The 21,732-nt window shown below is 40.6% G+C and overlaps 1 protein-coding gene and 1 long non-coding RNA gene across 16 annotated transcripts in view; one reads left to right on the forward strand and one right to left on the reverse strand.

The window, feature by feature from the left end:
• The window catches only part of PTPRT (protein tyrosine phosphatase receptor type T), a 1,093,164-nt gene that overhangs the window by 621,726 nt on the left and 449,706 nt on the right, over positions 1-21,732 (forward strand). The window lies entirely within an intron of this gene.
• Positions 11,351-21,732, reverse strand: part of LOC309645405 — a 925,297-nt gene continuing 914,915 nt past the window's right edge. Inside the window, exon 2 of the long non-coding RNA XR_014254873.1 lies at positions 11,351-11,667. This is a non-coding gene — a long non-coding RNA (uncharacterized lncRNA). The remainder of the gene's footprint in view (positions 11,668-21,732) is intronic.

Genomic DNA, 21,732 nt, shown 5'->3' on the forward strand with positions numbered 1-21,732 from the left:
AGTTTTCTGTGGCATATGGCATTTTTTCACCTGGTAAAAATATAACCAATCCTGTGTGTGGTATTTTCACATAATTCCCTGGCAATGCAAAGTGCACATTCCCTAAATCCATACCCTTGAGTCCAGAACCGCAGTCAATGTGCGCCCAGCCCGAAGATGCAGAAACAATCAGTCAGTAAATTCTGAGCCTTATGGAATGCTGCTCACTTTAATTAGGATGTGGGGATATAGCATAGTGATGTGGGCATATAGTGAAAACAGCATAATATCTGACCCTGAGCGTCTATTGCCAATGGAAGACTGGTCCCATAGTGTTGGTAAAATAGAAGTTTGTACATATCACCGTGACCTACCAGAGGAGGAGAATTAGAGATAACTCCACAGGTTGGCGACTTCTGGATCTTTGTTGGAAAGTGAATAGTTTACCAAAAGGCAGTGAAGATCCAGGAGGATAATGGAGTGGAAGTATGGAAGGGTTTAATGTGGAGGGGAAGGGGATAGGGTGTGGGGAGGAGGGCAGGAAGAGGTTCTATGCTGTGGGAGATGGGAGCTAGAGGTGACAGATTTCTATCAGTGAAGTAGCCCAGATGAATAGTCTGCCATCTCTCTGTCTAACACACCATACGCTCATGATTCATGAGAGGAGTAAATGGGAACATCAAGATGTCCCTGTGGAGGCCAGTTGTCTTACCCTCTCTGTACTGAGCAATAATGTTCCCGATGATGGCACAGGTTAGTCCCCATGTGGCTTGATGTGTAATATTTTTGAGTGGCCAATTAATTCTGCTAATCACATTAGTGACAATTAGCAAGATGCTTCTCTGATTAGGGGGCTGTGGTCAAGAGGCTCTTGCACGCTTGCATTTGCTGAAAAATAAGTCCCCTCTCTGCAGAGCCTGTTAATTTCTGCTAACAGGGGACAGGAGATTTAGCCCAAAAGAACCCACCCTTTCACCCTCTCTCCAGCCACCGCTGACTCTTAAAAAAGGAGAGACAATATGATATTCAATGAATATTGCTCAGATTTCATGGAAGACTAGGAGAAGGAACCTTGATGCGTGGATGTCCTGTCAGGCACTTTGCAGCATTTCACCGGGAAGGCAGCGGAGCACGGGGATCTCACGTTAGACATCGAGCTTGAAATGTTGCTGCATTGAACCTTGGCTCTAGAATTTACTAGCTGTAGAACCTCAAGCAAATTTTTCTTTGTTTTGTGTTTTGTTTTCTGGTTTGTTTTTTTTTTTTTTTCAGTCTCTGTGCCTCACTTTCCTCATCTGTAAAATGAGGATTGTAACAGCACCCACTTCGTAGGGATATTGTGAAAATTAAATGTCAAAGCGTTTAAATGTTAGAATGATGCCTGGCACATAGTGAATGCTCAGTCACCATTTTCATTATTCAGGAATCTATTGGGAGAATCAGAATCAGCGGGCCACACTAGTGGTGGACTTCATAGGTGATGAGCTAGACCCAAATCTAGTTGTTTCGTTGTGCTCCCTACTTTGTTTCAGACATCAGTAAAGAATAAGCCATTACCTGTGAAGTCCAGGCACGGCACCCTGCGTAGTAAAGGTGCGTGGCTCTGTCTGCTTCCCTCTCTGGACTGTGTTGCAGTGAAATCAGGAGGCACATCTGTCTTGTCCCCTGATGCACCCCCAGTGCCTCGCTTGGTGCCCGGGCTATGGGCAGTGCTCAGACTTGTCGGATGAATGAAGAGATGGAAAGAGAACCGAACTTGGAAGCACACAGTCAGTTTTCAGTCCTGAATTTGTTCCTGATGAACGGGCCAGGTTGGCTAAGCTGAGCCTTACTTTCATTGTCAGCACAGTGGAGACGATTATTCCCGTTTCAGTTAAGAAAAAAAAAAGGGTGGCATGTACAAGTGTGCTAATTAGAGTAGATACATATAAGCTTATTTATTAATTGATTTGTTTTATTTTGAATGAAACTGAATACTCAGAGTTAGCACTTAATACAGTATAATTATTACTACAATTATTATTATTATTTTACCCTTGTAAATACATAAATCATATGTGAATACAAATTCACCTTATGAAAAATTAGAACAGATTAGATAATACCAAGTCTACTTCGACCTGTGGCCCTCCCCCACTGCTTCATAGGTACCATACTTATCAATATAAAAGACTTCATCCAGTGCTTTTCATGCTTACATATGTATCTGTAAAACCTATTGTCATGTTTGAGTTTTTTTAACTTAAGATATTTGATTATATTCTAGAATTCACTTTTTTTCCTATTTATCTCTGCTTCTTGGAGAATATTTCACACAAGGGATATACCGTAGTTATTTGGTCATTAGTCCATCAATAGACATTTTGGTTGGCTATCAGTTTTTTGTTTTTAAATTAATTAATTAATTTTATTTTTGGCTGCATTGGGGCTTCGTTGCGGTGCGCGGGCTTCTCATTGCGGTGGCTTGTCTTTGTTGCAGAGCATGGGCTCTAGGCACGCGGGCTCTAGAGCGCAGGCTCAGTAGTTGTGGTGCACGGGCTTAGTTGCTCCGCGGCAAGTGGGATATTCCCGGACCAGGGCTCGAACCCATGTCCCCTGCATTGGCAGGCACATTCTTAACCGCTGCACCACCAGGGAAATCCGGCTATACAGTTTTGCCATTACCAAAATAAATGCTTTAATGACCCTCCCCTAACCTGCTTCTTGGGGCACAGGGCGTTTCCCTTGGGCAACTGTATAGAGGTAATGTTTTAGATTTTGTTAGGTCTTACCAAATTGCTCTCCTAGGTGGCTCTAGCAATTGGTGCGTCCATCAGTGGTGTAAAAGAGTATTCCTCCCGTCTTTCTCAACACTTGAACTTACAGGAATATTTTCATTTCTGCCAGTCTGTTAGCCCAAAAATGGGGTCACATCTGCCCAACTAATAGGGGGATTGAGCACCTCCTCATGTGTTTTGATAGATGCTCTGTGCCTGTCCTCATTTCATCTTGAGACAACCCAGTGAGTGGACTGTCACTGTCTTCCTTTTGCTCCTGCATCACCAGAGGCCCATAAGAGTCTCAACATCCTCATAACCCACGAGGTTAATAACGGTAAAATGTCCACACACACAGGAGTGCAATGTCTCCTAGCAGGTGTGCGGAGGCAGAGTAAAGAAGGGTTGGGAGCAGAAAGTAGAATGCAAATCATGGGTGAGAATACTGGAGCTGGCTAGCCTTAGGTTCATACCTTGAGTTCCCACATTGCCAGCTGTCTGCCATTGGGTGAGTCATTTAATCTCTTGGGAAAATCAAGTTCTGACTTCTGTGAAATCAGAATAAGATTTATCTCGTGGGATTGCTGTAAGGATTAAAGATAACATTTACGGCATAGGCAGCTTTTGGAGCATTAGCTGCTCTTTTGCTTTGAAAAAGAAAAATCTGCCTGGCCTGCGGGAAGCTGTTGCTTACGAAATAGATGAATGTTGACATGCTTGGGCCCCTGCCCCCCGCCAGAGCTCTCAGGCTTCTGCCTCGTGGGGGCATTTGTTTTTGCCTTAAGCCCAGTCCAGGAAGTTGTTCCTCCCTCTGAGAGAGATTGTGAGGAATAACCGGACTGGCCCATCTTAGTGAGTCCCCATAGCCTCCTATTGATAGACAAGGTAGGCATCTGTATGCCTAGTTTACAGACGGGGTCACTGAGGCTCAGGGTGATGATGTGACTTGTGATAGTCCCTGCTGTCTATGTGGGGCCCCTGATCTGCTCCAGCTACTCCTGGTCGCCTTGGAGTGGGCACTGGGTCTTCAGCTCCCAGCCCTTTTTGAATTAAGCCCACTTCAAAACTTACCTGGCCATGGGGACCCCAAAGAGTTGCCCTCAGTCTCTTCATGCAGGGCACCATCACCTCTGGGACCTTCCCCAGTCATTGTTACTAGTCCCATCAGCCCCTGACTCTCTCAGGTACCTTCCTCAGGCTGTGAGCCCTTTTTCTCCCCCAAAGCTTAGCACTTACGGTAGCTGCCAAAACAGCTACATGTTTTTGAGTGCTTACGATGTGCCAAGGACTTTGTTGTGTGACTTTGGGGCAGGTTCATTAGCCGTCCTTTTTCCTCTGTTTTCTCATCTGCGCAGTGGGGATTGACGGCAGGGCTCGCCACACATGGGTCATGGGAAGGTTCAGTGAGATGGTGTCCGTGAGGTGTTCAGCGCCAGGTGCGTCATGAGTGCTGAACAAGCACTAACCATGGCTGATATTACCCCTTCCACCCCCACGTCCCCTGATGTTGTAGGCACGGTAATTAGCCCCATTTCACAGAGGAAGCAACCGAGGCAGTGATCACATGGCAGCCAGTAAGTAGAGAAAAAGGCGTGTGCACCAGGTACAGAGGGTAAACAGCTGCGGAGTGAGGACAAGCACGGCTCTCGGCATCTAAGTCGCTGGTGATAACGTTGACTAAGTGGCCAGGGTTGTTTGGCTGTGGTCTCCAGCACCACAGTTCTGCATCTTGTCCTCGATGTCCTTGTCATGCAAGATGCTGTCCTTGTGGAAATCCACATGCATGCTCTGCTGGTATCTGTTTGCCAGGGACTCAGAAGAACTGTCAGGGCCAGACGTGGGTGTGGTGAAAGCTCCCAAGGAGGGGGCAACAAAGGCAGCGACAGGCTCAAATAGTGTAAGATTCAAGCAAATAGAGCATGCCTGACTTTCTCCCTGATCCTCACCATTACTGGCCTGCAAGGAGGAAATGTAGGCTCCTGTCTACCCACCTTCTGTTTCCCAGGTGCGTGTAGCCCAGCCTCTCCTGACCTGTTTCCCCACTCAGGTGACCCTGCCTTCCCTCAGTGCTCTGTGTGCATCTCTGTGGAAACTGCAGACATGGTCAGAGAGGGCAGCCAGCTAGTCAGAGCATTCACAGGCTTGGCAGCATGGATGAGAAGATGGACAAGCTTCCAGCATTTGTTCAGCAGGAGAAGGCAGCTAATGCTCATGGGACATCTCAGTGCCATGCCCCGTGCACCTTCACCAGTTCACCTGCACAACAGCCATCACCCTCAGTTTACAGAAGGGATCGAGACTGAGAGATGCCACATGCCCACCCACGTGTAGGCAGGGAAGCTGGGGCAGTGAAAGCAAACACATAGAGCATTCTCCATGACCCAGAGACTATTCAGGCACCTTAGACATATATGCACTAAGGCATTTAATCCTCACAGCAACCTCTTGAGGTAGGTGCTATTATAATCACCCCCATTTTACAGATGAGGAAACTGAGGCACTAAGAGGTACCTTGCCCAAGGTGACCAAGCAGTAATGGTAGAGCCAGGATATCAACTAGAGTCCATTCTCTTAACCATCACACTCACTTATAGATACAGGCAAGTGCACATCCAAAGCCAAACTCACTGCCCTTCACGTCCCAGCCCCCAGCCTCTGCTGGTTCCAGGTAGATTGACTGACAGGCATCCCGGTGCCATCACAGCTCCCTCTTCAGAAAGGAGAACAAGACCTTCGAGAGGGACACCCGGTGAAGGGCCCAGGGCTGAGAGCTGGTAGTACCTCTTTTGATTGTCCAGCCCTGCACGGGAACACTGAGTTTGTGGAACAAGCCAGGCCGAATTCCTCTGCTTGATTTTCTGGAATCCAGTTAGGCTGGTGAATAGGCCAGTGACGTTTTCATCAATTTCTCAGCCTTCCCTTGGAACTGAGCCTGATTTCCTTGGCCTCCGGTAACGCTCCTTGCTGTTTACTGAGCAAACCAGCTCCCAGAACCAGCTCCACTTAAGCAATGCAGCCGGGCAACGTGGTGGAGGGAAGATTACAGGTATTAGAGGCCATTTAGGATCATTTAGAATCGAGCTGTTTCTGAGTAGGCAATTAATCCAGTTGCATTAAAGGAGCTGCTGGAGCTCCCGCACCTCTCCCTGCGTTAAGAGGGGGATTTGGGATGCTTCTGTTAAATGACTTTCATAGCTAGCTCTAGGGCTTAATGGGACACCGTTTGGGGAGGTGTAGTTCTGGAGGCCTCTCCCCCTAGAGCTATAGGTCTGCTTTGGGAAGGAAGAGACATCTGTCTTGGAAGGTTGCGTTTGTTCCTGGTGCCCATGGCTGGCCAGGCTCAAGCACCTCCTGGGGTCTCAGGACAGAAGTGCGGGGGCGACGGGGTGTCTGGTCTCTGGTCTGGGGAGATAATTGGGGCCCAAAGCAAGCAAATATACATCCTCAGGACCTTCTCCTTTATTTAACATGGAACTGACCTCAGCTTTGTGATCTCTTTTATAGAAGGATGTGAATGGGTGTTGGAATGGCTAGAGTTCTTCTATTCACTGAAAGCCTACTATGTGCTGAGCACTTGTGCACCCATTATATCAGCCTTAAAACAATCCTATGAGGTAGGAACTACGTACATGGAAGCTGGCGCTCAAAGAACTTAAGGAGCTTGAGACTTGAACCCATGAGCCCATGGTGGCTAACCTCATACCCCGACTTCCTCCATGTGGCCTCCCTCAGCCTTGATCCCTTCTAGAAACTGAGGGCGATGGCTCCATTCCCATCCCAAGCATGAGGCAGACAAAGGGTCACAGAGCATGGCCTTCTCTCTTCCCCCACAGCCTTGCCTATTCCCGAACCAAGTATGTACCCTGTAATTCTATCACCACTTACCATACTGCAGTGAAATTGTTACTTAGGGCATCTGTTTATCTCACCAGGCTCCCATGAGGATAAGGGACCTGTCATGATCGTCTTTCTAGCTCCAGCATCGGGCAGACAGACAAAAGCACTACTACTCAGATAACAGGTGCTTGGCTGAGTCTCTTCCCTTTTCTGTGTCTCAGTTTACCTTTCAGTAAAATCAGAGGGCTGTACTGCATGCTGAGGGCTGGGGGCGCCCCCCTCTCTGACGTGCTATGAAGGTATGTGTCTGCAGGGCTGTTGGGAGGAGAGGCAACATCTATCCAAAGACGGTCTTCTCAGAATGAGCGTGTACTGGCCGGGGACACTGGGAATCCTTGCTTCTGCGTTTAGTCTCTTACAGGTGGCATTATTCTTGAGCATCTACCCATAGTCTGGATTCCACTGATGGCCACTTGCTCTCATGGTTGGCTGCATTCCAAAATGAAAGCACCAGGAGTGGAAATCAAGAGGGCCTGGTAGCCAGGAAGCGTTCAATACATATTTGCTCAATGAGTCCCTGAGAATAGCTGTTGACTTTCTTACAAACGTTCCCTGTGGTGAGTCGGGCACATCTGCTATCCCAAAGTAAAAACCATAATCAATAAGAAGGTAATCACAATAGCCAGGACATGGAAGCAACCTAAGTGTCCATTGACAGATGAATGGCTAAAGAGGATGTGGCACATATATACAATGGAATATTACTCAGCCATAAAGAGAAACGAAATTGAGTTATTTGTAGTGAGGTGGATGAACATAGAGTCTGTCATACAGAGTGAAGTAAGTCAGAAAGAGAAAAACAAATACCGTATGCTAACACATATATATGGAATCTAAAAAAAAAAAAAGGTTCTGAAGAATCTAGGGGCAGGACAGGAGTAAAGATGCAGACGTAGAGAATGGACTTGAGGACACGGGGAAGCGGAAGGGGAAGCTGGGACGAAGTGAGAGAGTGGCATGGACATATATACACTACCAAATGTAAAATAGATAGCTAGTGGGAAGCAGCCGCATAGCACAGGGAGATCAGCTTGGTGCTTTGTGACCACCTAGAGGGGTGGGGTAGGGAGGGTAGGAGGGAGATGCAAGAGGGAGGAGATATGGGGATATACGTATACGTATAGCTGATTTGCTTTGTTATAAAGCAGAAACGAACACACCATTGTAAAGCAATTATACTCCAATAAAGATGTTTAAAAAAAATAAGAAGGTAATCCATTTATAGACGCCTCCCTTCTTTTTCACGGTCTGGTGAAGCTCTTCTTTTGACTGTTCATAATCCTTTTTAACAAAGTAGATTGCTCTTTGTCCACCACCCCATCCTCAGTAAATTTTCAATTTTCTATGATCTTTGTTCTGTTTTTCTGAATATAAAAGAAGATACACTCATTGCAAAATGCTAACATTTCGGAACATCTCAGCCTAGCTTAAACAGAAAAAGTTTTATCCTTGAAGAAAACCACTTTTGGCACTTCAGCATCTATTAATGTCTCCTTAACGTTCAGATTTTAAGTTACCGACTTTCCTAGATTCCAAAAAGATAACGTTCAAGGCAAAGGTGGATGGAATCTATATGCCACCAGCCAGGGGGCAGTAGGAGTTATACTTGGTCTTAGCTCTTAAGTTGTTTGCTGCTCTAGCAAGCATTTCTTGGGTTTTGTTTTGGGTTCGAAGGTTTGGGACATTGGGCCAGGCACCGTGTCATAGCAAAGATTCTAGGGCCATGTTTCTCCAAGTGTGTTCCAGGGATCACTGGTATCAAATTTATCTTGTAAAGTGTGTTCTTATTTTTGTTCTTAAAAGCTAGTACTTGGGCTCTACCCCAGCTCTACCAAGTCAGAAGCCGTGCTTGTGAATGCGTGCCTTGTGTTACTGCAAACTTGAATGCCTGAATCCCACCCTCTATTCCCCTTTCATTTGGCCTCAGCTGACAGCTTGAGGTGATGACTGGATAAGCCAGTGGGTCAGAAAAAAGCCTTGGTCCAAAGAAGCCTTGTTCCAAAGGGAAAGCATAGGCATTCTCAGAAACATTTAGGGGGAATACCAGATAGGTAACACAGAACTCAGGGGCTTCTGTTTTCCTTTCCCAAATTATCCTGGTTAATTCCTCTTCTTCCTACTAGTCTGATCCCAAAAGTCATCTCCCCTTCAAAGTCTTATCTAAGATCTCCAGGCTAAGGTAACTGTGCTGTCTTCAGTGCTCACACAGCAGTTTATACCTCACTCAAATACAGCACTTAACGTATTATGTTGTGATTGTCTGTGTCTGGCTCTCCCACTATGCTCTTCGTTCCTTATGGGTGGGTGCCACGTGGCCCAGTGCCTGGCTTACAGCAGGTATCAGTAACTGAAGAGTGAATGGCTGGGTCAGTTAAAGAGGGTTCATAGGCGTTCACAGGTTGGTCTCCACATGCTATAGAAGAAGGTCATCCTAGAAGGTGTGGTCTGCCTCCAAAATTATTTATCAGTGAACCACTTCCAGTTTCTCATTGGCTCTGTGGACACTGCCTCATTAGCCTATGTACAAGACCTTTCTTTTCTCAAGAGAGATGAAATCAATTAATGGCTAGAAGCAAATAGCAAGTTCATAGCCTTATAAACTCATCCAGAATCAACATAGCTCAATCTGGCAAACAGGCTTGATGTGCTCCTGGACAGTGAAGGCTTCTGGCAACATTCTCTAGCCAACAGTTCATAAAGAAATGGAGGGAAGAGAAAGCACAGAGCTGGGGAGTCGGGGAGAGGAGCTAAATAAACTCATTTCACAGTAGCTCAGGTACTAATATTTCAATAAGAAGTCTGTTCCTTGCCCAGATGGCAAACCCATCAAGTCATCTTTTGGTTCTAACAAGCTGCTCAGAAGTAAAGGTAATTTCTTCAAGATTTTAAAATTTACTTAGAGCTGGGCATCCAGAGGGTGTTTCCAAACTTGATGGTAACTGTTATCAACAGTAGGTCGTCCTTACTCCCATCCTTCCCTCCATGGTGTGGCCGTTCTTGGCTCACAGGCATCAGAAAGCTCTTGAGACGTTGGCAGTCTTGGGGCACTCTCACCGGTGCCCCAAGACTGCCAACTGAGGCTTTTCACCCTTGGGATGCCCTTCCTTACCTTGGCCAAACAGATCCTTCGACTGACTTTTTTTTGGGGGATTCTGCTCTTCTTCTTTTGAATTCAGCAGTTATATTCTACAAGCCTTTACCGAGGACCTACAAAGTGCCATACACTGTGCTAGATACTGTCTAACTCCATCTTACAGGTGAGGAAACTGGATCGGGTTATGCACTGAAACTGGAGCAAGTAAATTTAGAATAAAAAAGGTCAGTTCTGTTTTTCATGTAGAGGGTTATTAACTTATCTAAACTTCTTTCTACAAGACCTAGGCCTGGCAGGAAGCAAAAAAGGATTCAAAAAGAAAGTTGTGACTAACTGATGAGTGACAGGACCATAAATGGATAGTGGCCGGGTTTTATGAGAAAAAAAAAAAAGTAGGGCACAAAGCCAGCAGGTGAGATGCACTTTCTAAGAGCAAGAGCCCAAATATTTAAAAAACAAGACTATCTCACAAAAGTGTAGGATATATGGCCACAGTTCTGTAATGTTGAAGTGGAGACATCTAAGACTGTATAACCTTAAAATGCAATTGATTTTGTGTTCATTTTTTAGGCATTTAAAACTGTGTTCCTAGAGGAATAAGATAATAAACGTTTTAAATGACTTTTCAGGAAGTGCACATAATTGTAATAAGGGCTACTTGTAGTATTGGTCATCATGAGGGTGAAACTTGGAGTCATGTGTAACATAGATATGATCCATCTGAGACCCAGAGCCAAGAAATCCAGGCCAAGGGCATCAGAAAATTCCCTCAGCTCCAGGCAAGTGAATTTGAGTGTAAGAGCTCTTGTCTTTGACACAAAACATTTCATCATTTATTTGTTCATTCATCTAACACATAATGGGTATCTACTATATGCGGGCACTGTAAGGGGTATTGGGCATAGAGTCTTGAACATAAATAAAGACAACATGATGCTATTAGAATGTATCCAGTAGGGTTAGTTGGCTTGTTTAAGGTCTATGAAGGCTACACAAATAAATGAAATTTGGGCTGAGTTCTGAAGGGTGAGTAGGCATTAAAAGGCAAAATGCGAGAGAAATATTCTGTACAAGGATCTAAATATACAAAGGCTCGAGGCCTGGAAGAAGCGTGACACATTTCAGTAACAATAAGAAGGCCGGTTTGAGTAATGGTTCAAAATCAGAGGGCCAACAGAGCCAGATCATGGGCCTACTAGACCTTGTTAAGGATTTTGTCTCTAGCTTAAGAGTGGTGGTAAACTACTGAAGGATTTCAAGCAAGAGAGTGACATAGCTTTGCATTTTTAAGCGTGCTATATTCTATTAGCTAGAACTCGCAATTCATTTTCCATAGAAATAACTTAATAAATGGTAGTTCTGTGAAGCCAGAATAATGCTATTAGCACAATGTATCCAGCTAAACAACCTATTGAAAAGCTGGCCTTGGTTGCCAACTACCATTTATAACTTGGTTTCTATCAGAAAATGCATTCCAAAATCCAGACAACCATATTACAAACGACATTTTGGGGGACAGCCTATAATCTACGTAGACTTGTGAAAAGCCTCCAACATTTTCCACATCAAAGGTTGTTAAGAAAGGTGAATAACAGACTTCTGATTTTCTTTTTTTAAAAAATTATTTATTTATTTATTTTTATTTATTTATGGCTGTGTTGGGTCTTCGTTTCTGTGCCAGGGCTTTCTCTAGTTGTGGCAAGCGGGGGCCACTCTTCATCGCGGTGCGGGGGCCACTCTTCATCGCGGTGCGCGGGCCTCTCACTATCGCGGCCTCTCTTGTTGTGGAGCACAGGCTCCAGATGCACAGGCTCAGTCGTTGTGGCTCACGGGCTCAGTTGCTCCGCGGCATGTGGGATCTTCCCAGACCAGGGCTCGAACCCGCGTCCCCTGCATTGGCAGGCAGATTCTCAACCACTGCGCCACCAGGGAAGCCCCAGACTTCTGATTTTGAGATGGCAGAGTAAAGATCCTTCTGCCCTCTTTTGCTCTCAGACACTACCCCTCCATTAAAAAAAAAAAAAAAAAAAAAAAAAAATTTCAGAAGGAAAGGAAATGCAAGTGCTGTGGTAAAACTAAGCAGAATATATATGCTGAATAATAACTATGAGGACAGGCTGTAGTGTGCTGATCAAGGATGTGGTCAGATACTGGGAGAAGAGATCTGCGGCTGCAGACCTCAAACGGTGTCAGCAGGACGGCTTATGAGATTGGTAGTGTCCACTAAGGGGCAAAACCAATAATCTCTTTGCTGTCAATGGCAGGAATAGAGTACATAAGGGGTGGGATAATCCCTGGACACAGTTTGGCACCGTAGAGAAGCAATGAAGGAATGATTGCATAAAAAGCCAGGGTGGCACTGTGTTAGTGCATCAGGGTAGAAGAGACTGAACCTTGTGACACTGACCTTTGCTGGGTAAAATAACTAGTGTACACACCCAACACTGCACCATAAGGGATTTTACTGTGAAATAGGGAGAATTCCTGCCAGCTTAGAACACGGCCCTGCCCCACTTCTAATAAAATCTTCTACAAATAGCTAATGCAAGTAAAACTCAACTCAATCAAAGATTGGTAATAATACTTATTTAAAAAGGAACCAGTACAGGTTCTACACAAAGATAGTACAATAAAATTGAGGAAAGGAATGGGGAGAGGGCAAATAAACACATACACACACACAAACACAAACACTGCTAGAAGCTATTACCACAAATACAGTGAAAATTGGGACCAAATATATCACCATTAATTTAAAAAGAAAATTAAGCAACTACTTCTTTATACCAAAACTCAACACAGAGGAAGATCAAGCAGGTGATAAAACATGATTGTGCTTATATAGCAAAATAAAACCATCACAGAAGTGAAGGAGCCGTATTTGAAGCATTAAAAAGGAGAATGAACAGTCCTAAAAATATTAAACAGCATGAATAGGAGTGGGGAAAATGAAATGGAAACCAACAAAACATTAAAAAGCATGAGGGAGAGAACAGTAATCATGGAAGACAAAGGAGATCCAATATGCACATGTTTGGTGACACCAAAGGAACAAAGTGAAGAAATATAATGGAAAAAAATTCAAAGATAAAAAAACAAGAATATGCTCCAGAAATTAAAGGAAACTTAAACCTAGAGAGTAAAAGATCACACTGTGTTCTAAGAAAACATCATCCAGAATATTCAAAACAAAGATATATCATAGTAAAATTGATGGATTTAAAATCTAAACAAAGAGTCATTTGTTGGTACAAACAAACATGTCAAGTGACCTTTAAAGGAAAAAGAAAAGGCTTTTCCATAGAAACAGTAAATGCTAAGTGACAGTAGGGTAATATCTTTAAATGTGTCAGAGAAATAGGTTGACCCTCAAAATCCATATCCAGCCAAACTTCCATTCACATATAAATACAAGGGACTTGTATTTGGCTCTCTTTGATCTGACACACAGCAATTCCAGAACACAGCCCCCATTAACATTTCTTGTTAAATTATTAGAAGATGAACTTCAACAGATAAGTGAATGCAGTGTTCTCTGCCTAGCCTTTTTGCTGTAATTTCTCCATTCAAAAAACTCACAACTCTTGAAATTAAAATTACAGAAATGGAAATGTGGAAATTACCCAACTGACTTCCACTATGGACAGTGTTGAAAATAAGGTATTCCAAAAAGCTCCTCCTGTAGCACTTACCTATTTGTTGGAAAATCACAAGTGTGCTTTTTAAAAAGTGAATAAGTATGCTTGTGTAATTAAAGGAAATATTCAGGGACAAAAGTGAAAAGAGAGCCAAGTAAAGAGTAGCAAGCAAATGTCAAACGCTGCCTGCGCAGGGGGACTTCCCAGTAAAAAGGACCTAGACTCTGAGTTTTTAACAGCCTTAAAGACAGTTAAAAGTAGGGCCCCACCCTCAATAAAGGTCACACACTAGACATGGGTTACCCTCAGTGAACAGCTGAATAGAGGGGAAAAAAATATTTAAAGCATTTAAAGGAATAAAAGATGGCATAATGGCTCAAGAAAGCACCAAATGTTGATGAGGCATATTATAAAAAGCCTCAAATGTAATTTAGATATGAAATTACAAACACAGTGGACATGTTATGGAGGAAATGAGACATACATGAGAAGAGAATTAATGACGTGGAAGATGGAAATTATGAAAGTACTCAAAATGTACTCAGAAAGACAAAAAAAAAAAAAAAAAAGGCAAACATGGAAGAGGAGAGAAGGGACATGAAATGAGGCTGAGAGAGTCTCACAGTTATGTTCTGTAAGTGGAGCCTGGGGGAAGAGGCAGTAGTCAAAGAGGTATGGCTAAGGGCTAGAATCGATGCAAGACAACTCTCAGTTTCAAGATGCCCAGTTAATCCTAAGCTGGATGGATCAAATAAATTCTCAGAAAAAGAAAAAGAAAAAAGACTTACTACAGAAAATTTCAGAGCACCAAAAAGGTCTTCAAAGAAGTCGGGAAAAATATACAGATCACCTTATCATGCAGTGACCAATCCAAAACAGCTTTTCAACAGCAGTAATGGAAGCCAGTGAAAAATCTGCAAAGTGCAGAGGGAGAGAGATAAAAGTAAACTGTAAATCGAATACATAGTTGAAAATATGGATGAGAGAAAGGTATTCTGATAAATAAAAGACCAAGAATTGGCTGCCAATAAAATCTCGCTATAGGAAAGTCAAAAGGTTTTGGTTCAAGAAAAAGAACATCGATCCACCCTAGAAGAAAGGCCTAAATGCAAGAAAGAAAGGTGAGCCAAGAAATTGGTAGACAAAACGGGAAATTGAAATAAACATTGACTATATGAAAAAATAATAATGCTCAATTTCGTGGGTGTGTGTATAGAAAACGTGATAGAATTAAACTATTGGACAATAATAATATGTGAAGTGGGAGGGAGTTGATTGATATAAAGTACTCTGACATCTTTGGATTATTTGGGAAGTGGAGGAACTGATAATATTTGACTTTAAATGAAATATGCATAATAAAATCTGAAGTAAAAGATACAGTAGAGAGAAAATTGAATTAAAGAGAGTATAAAACACTGTTTAGAAATTGCAGGATAAGGTAAAAATACAAACTAAGATGAAAAACTAATACCAGATTTATCAGTAACCGTAATATATGTCTCTGTTGTTGTACTAAACTCACCAATTAAGAGAGACATTGTCAGGTTAAGTAGTTTGAAAAAGAAAAGAAAAAGCTACATGCTGGTGATGTAGTTTTTGAACTTTCCCCAATCCCCTCATACGAACGGACAGACAAACTCAACAAAACAAAAACCCATGGATAGTATCTACAAAATACCTAGGTGACAGGCTCTCTTCATGAATTACAAATTGTGAGTGGGGAAGGTCAAAGCACTGACGACCAGGATGGCCAGCACTGAGATATATTCGAATAAAATCTCTACACTTTGAAAGAAAAATAAATCGTTTTGCTCAGGCAAAACAGACTAAATCACATATAAAGGAAAGATCAGATTATTATCAGGCTGACAGCTACAAGACCTGCATGGTATCAGAACTATGCAGGAGGAAGGAAAGGAAAGCAATGAGGCATCCTATGGGCTTCAGGATCAAAAAGAGCCAACAGGTACCACTGGAAAGCTTGACAATCAAATTGAGAACAGCAGCGAAAACTCGGAGGGATCTTGCACACTTCAGTAGTGGATGATTACAAGGAGTCAGCAGTAAGATCTGGACCAGTCTGGACCTTGTGAACTCTCTAAAGGAACCAGGCAAAGCCCCCTCCCAGGAATAAATACTGGGACTCAGAATCTAAGTTGAGCAGCGCAGAGACAGTAGTGACAGGAAATTGAAGGTCTGGATAAAAGAGTGTGAGGAAAACAGAGCTGGGGCATCTGAGAAAAGATGCCACCATATTGGCAAATTGTCTTTGAACATTATACAAAGAAAGCAAAAGAGAGAGCTCTGTGGAGTTAGAAATTAAATTTTAAACTACTACAACCTCTTCTAAATGCTTAGAAAAACTAATTTCACATGAAAGAGAGGACAGAAGTGATTGGAATCAGAACACCTAGAGAGGTGGGATAGGGAGGGTGGGAGGGAGACGCAAGAGGGAGGGGATATGGGGATATATGTATACATATAGCTGATTCACTTTGTTATACAGCAGAAACTAACACAACATTGTAAAGCAACTATACTCCAATAAAGATGTTAAAGAAAAAAAACAACATATACAAAGTTAGTATCAAGAAAAGGAATAGCATCCCTGCAGGCAGTAAAAGCATGCCAGAGAATGTGGCACAGAGAATGTGTTCGATCCTTGGTCGGGCAACTGGATCCCTCATGCATGCTGCAACTAAGAGGTCCGCATGCTGCAACTAAGAAGCCTGCATGGCCCAACTAAAGATCCCGCATGCCGCAACAAAGATCCCGTGGAAAACTAGAGACCCGGAGCAGCATGCATAAATAAATAAATAAATAATTCAAAAATAAAATGCAGAGATAATAGGACTTGGATCTATCAGAAATTTTGCTGTTTCAGCCATCAAATTAGGGAGCAAGGACTGATACCATTACTGTTATCTGGAGACTGCTAAATACACAATATGGCGAAAAACACATGAATGATTATATGATATTCTAATTCTCTCTTACCCTTGCCTGCTTGAGAACTAGGATCTTGGTGAAGAAAGACAATACAGATGTAAGATAGGAGAGGTGAAGTAAAAACCTTGTAATCCTGAATATTTGAATCAGAGTGTTATTATGAATTCAAGAGAGATTTTATCCTGACTTCATGTGAAATAGCTGGAATTGGTAAGGCAAGGATAAACAGTGTTAAATTAGGATCAGAGGTACCAGAATGAAATGATAGATGAGACAGAGAGAGAGAGAGATGTGGGGAGGTGACAGAGAAATAAATATAGATGTGTGTATAAGCAAGAGTTAATATACATATATATTTCCAAGCTCTGTCTGCTAAGAAGACCTAGAAACAAAGGCACCCAACAGTGAACACAGATAGCACCCATATCTTGGTTTCTAAGTACCGTTCTCAGATAAAGGGAGCCAGGCCTCCTTCAAGAAGTAGTTGATGTCACAGCTGCAGCAGAGAAAATACAGGACGAAACCAGAGCACTGTAGATCCAGTGACCTAGTATTTTAACAAATAAATTGTACTGGAAAAAAAAAGGAGGGTAAGTACAATTGAGGAGGAAACCTATAGGCCAGAAGAGACTTAAGGCATATCTTTAAAAACAAACAAAAACAGGGAAAAAAATGAACTGTGGTATTTGGGGATGAACATTTGGAAGATAAAGCTGTAAATAAAAGCAGGGAGTGATTATCATAAAAGTCAGGATACTGATTACTTTTTGGGAAAAGAAAGAGGGTTTGTGACTAAGACAGGGCTTCTAAGGCGACTAGCAAATTTTGTTTTTTGACCCAAGTGCTGATATCAAGGGTATTTGCTTCAGAAACACTTATGTTGCTCTACATTTGTTTTATTCAGTTTTCTTTATTTGTACTACGTTTTACAATAAAAATATTTTATTTTTTAAGTTCCGTGCTCTTTAAGAGACACATCTCAAACATAAAGATGCAAAGAGACGAGAAAATGAACAGAATGTTTTTGGAAATAGAATAAGATATTATGGGCAAAAACTAGCCAAGAGAGAGCCGTTGTAGCTATAGTAATAAGAGGCAAAACTGACCTTAAGGCAAAAAAACGTTATTAAGAAAGAAAAAAGGAAACTATATGATGATGAAAGGATAAATTCACTAGGCAGATATAATAATTCTAAACTTGTATGCACTAAATAAAGCAGCTTAAAACATGAACTAATACTTGACTGTACTAGGAAGGAAAACGTTCAAATGCACCATCACAGTGGGAGATTTTACACGTCTCAGTAATTGATAAATTAAGCATATAAACCATTAATGAGGATTTAAAAGATTTGAATAACAAAATTTATAAGATCTAGCAGAAATATAAAGAATTTTACATTTAGAAAAGAGAATACATATCCTTTCAAACACATATGGAAAGCTTATAAAATCGATCAAATAATGACTAAAATTTTAAAACATGGCTACAAACCCACATATATTTAGACCTCTCTCTCTCTACTATAAATGTAATTACATATGTATTTTTAAAATTCCAAATAACCACACATGGATTAACAATGAAATTCTATTAAATTAACATATACTTACCTACTATACATAAAGCTGCTATAAACATTTGTATTCAGCTTTTTGTATAAATAGGGTTCATGCAGAAAGTTGAATATGAATGTTCATTATAGCTTTACTTATAACAACTAACAGCAGGAAACATCCCGGGTGTCCTTTAATAGGTGGCTGGTTACCCAGACTGTGGTACGCACACACCATGGGAACACCACTCAGCAGTGAAAGAGCATGAGCTGTTGATACATAAGACACCTGAATGAATCTCCAGAGAATGAGGCTGAGTGAAAAAATCCAGTCCCTAGAGTTTACATACTGTATGATTCCATTTATATAACATTCTTGAAACAATAATTTTTTTTCAATGGAGAATAGATTAGTGGCTGCTAGTGGTGAGAAGGGGATGCAGGTGTGACTATAAAAAGGCAACATGAGGAATCTTTGTGGTGATGGAAGTGTCCTGCATCTCGACTGCATCCATGTCAATAACCTGGCTGTGAAACTGTATCATACATTATTGTAAGATGTTAAATTGTTGGGGAGAGGGGTCAGGAAAAAGGGTATGTGAGAATCTTTCTATATTATTTATTACAAGTGTGTGTAAATCTGCAGTTATCTCAAATTTTTTAAATTTAATAGAAAACACATTAAAAAGTGTAGATTAAGGCATGTGTGGTACAGTGAAAGCAAAATTTATAGTCTTTAAACCTTATTTGTAAAAAGGCTGAAAATTTGTAAGCTAGTGTTTCAAACTAATACGTGAGAAAAAGAAACTATTAAATTAAAAGACCGGAAAAGAATGGACATAATTTACGTAAGAATAGAAATTAATGAAACAGAAAAAAAAAAAGTAAAGAAGATGGACCAAGTCAAAAGGAAGAGAAAGAAGACACACACGTGCATACACACAGAGTGTTAAAGGAAACAATGGTTAATCTACAGATGTGGTACAATTTAAAATATAAGAGACTACTGTGGATAACTTTATTCCAATTAATTTGAAAACTTAGATGAAAGGACAATTTTCAAGAGAAATAGAACACTATGACTAACTCAAAAAGAAGAACCTAAACCACGTTAATTGTGACCATTAAAGAAATGTAGACAAACACAAAACAAAATGGTAGAAATATGTCCAGAACAAAGACAGAATTCTCCAGGGAGAAACCAAGCTTTTCCAACCAGATTTTTTTTTTTTTTTGATCTAGCTATATGTTGTTTAGAGGAGTCACAATTTAAAACATAAGATTATGGAAAGGTTGAAGATTAGTGGAGAAGGGTATATCAGGAAACACTACTAAAAAAGAAAGCTTATGTTACCAGAAATAAATATAACCATATATACTGACAAATGTTCAATTCATCTTGAGGATATAACCCATTGTAAACTGGGTATGCCACTATTAATGTGGCTTCAAAAATTCAAAGCAAATGTTGGAACTGCAAGGAGAATATGACAAATACGCTATTACCCTGGGCAAAATCAACATACCCTCTCTCAGTAAGTGATATTTGAATCAGAAGAAAAGCGTTAGTATGGAGATTCAAACAACACAATTACAAAGTAGTGCTAGTAACTGGAGACTGAATTTTCTTTTCAAGCATTCATAGGAATTTAAAAAAAAAAAAATGACCATTTATTAGGCATGAATCAATTTTCAACACAAAGACTGCATTCTTTGACTATAACGTAATTAACATAAAATCAATATAAAGGTAACTTTATAAAAATCTCTATGGAACTTAAATCCCTCCTAAATTACTCAGAGATCAAAGCACAAATCACAAAGAAAATTGGAAAATATTTAGAACTGTGTAATAATGAAAATAGTATATATCAAAATGCATGAAATGGAGTTAAAGCAATGTTTAGGGAGAAATGTAACTAATGCAGTGTTCATGTTAACAAAGACTTCCAGTTGAAATTTAGTGGACTTAGCATCCCACTTCAAAGTTAGAGCAAACAAAGACTATAGAAAGGAGGAAATAATTCAAGTAAAAGCAGAAATTAATTAAGTGGAATACAAATGTGCAACAGAAAAGATTGACAAAGGGAAAGTTAGTTCTTTCATAAAAGCTAAAATAATTGACAAACCTCTGCCAAGATTAAGTAAGAAGAAAAGAGTCGTTACAAATAAACCATATTACACATGAAAAAGAAGACAATTATAAATGCCTCAGTGATATAAAAGGTAATATAATCCTTAGGGTAATCTGAAAAGAATAGGTGAAATGAACACATTTTAGAAAAATATAAAAACTGACCAAAGAAATAATAGAAAATCTAAACAGTCCTGAAAATCTGAAATTAAAGAATTTACTTGATGATCAGTAGCTAGTATCCCCACAAAGAAAACATCAGGTCCAAATGGTTTAATAGGCAAGTTTTACCAAACATTTAAGGAATACGAAATTCTAATCTTACATAAAATCTTACAGAGAAATAGCAGAAACTTTCCCTGATTGGCTTTACAGAGCAAATATAAACTTTATGCCAAAAGTGGATAAGGACACCAAGAGAAAGGAAATTATAACTTAATTCTCTCATGAGCATTCAGAAACCCAAAATTTATTTGCGAAAAATTATTAGAGTGAGCCATGTACAAAAATAACATGACGACTGAGGTGAGTTCATTTTCAGCATGGTACCTTATTATGTAGATAAAATATTATATTAAAATGAATATGAGAATTTATCAGTGTTTCTATAAATAAGAAATATTAAAATGTCGAGAACGTGTTCTATTCTGACTGGATTTCTTATATACTGCAAGTGAATCGTTAAATTGCTACAGTCAATTTGGAAAACCAGAATCATATGGTGGGACCTAATAATGCTAAAGATATGCATAACCAGCAATTCTACTCCTAAAAGCAAATTAAAAGAAATGAGAGGATAAGTACACAAAAAGACACACTGAAAAATGTTCTTGGCAGCCGTATGTCCCAAACTATTGATAGAAACTATTTAAAAATCTGTCAACATCAGGATGCATAAATTATAGTCTCTACACAAAAGTAAATCTGTACAGCAAAGAGAATGAACAAATTGTAGCCACACTGAACACGGACGTGTCTCACAGAAACATAATATTATGGGGGGGGCGGGGAAAGCTAGACATGAAAGAATACTTTCTGTATGATTCCCTAGGTATAAAAAAGATGCAAAACCGATCTGTGGAAAAAGGGGTCAGCGTAGTGGTTATCTTCATATGGGGCAGTCACTGTTTGGGGAGCAGTTCTCATGTCATGGGATGTTTTGATCCTTCATCTGGGTGCTGGTTTCATAGGTGCATGCTCTTTGAAAATTCATAAAGCTCTACACCTATGACTTGTGTACTTTTCTGTATATTATACTTCAATAAAAAGCTTACACAAAATTTCTATACCCCAGCTGCAAACAGAAAAGGTATTCAAAAATGGTAATAAAAACAATGAAAAATAACTTTCTAGGACTGAACAACATTTGTACATGATCCTTAGGAAGAAAATTATACCATTCTATTGAAAGGCATTAAACACGACCTAAACAAAGTATATTATTGGATAACAAGACTCAGTAGGTTTAAGATGTCAGTTCTTTCAAAATTAATCTATTGATGCAATGGCAATTAAAACTCCCAGTGCAACTTGACAAGTGGATTCTCTAGTATATTCAGAAGATGATATCCAAAAGGAGAAAATCATGGAGGGTTTTGTCCTCCCCATAGTGAAACCATACTATAAGTAACAGACATTAAGAGAATTGGTACTGGGATGGAAAAATGGAAACAGATAGAAAGTCCATAAATAGACCCATACATGTATAAAACTGGTTTGTAAATTG

This window comes from Balaenoptera physalus, assembly GCF_965194825.1.
Source record: "Balaenoptera physalus genome assembly, chromosome: 16".
Taxonomy (NCBI): domain Eukaryota; kingdom Metazoa; phylum Chordata; class Mammalia; order Artiodactyla; family Balaenopteridae; genus Balaenoptera; species Balaenoptera physalus.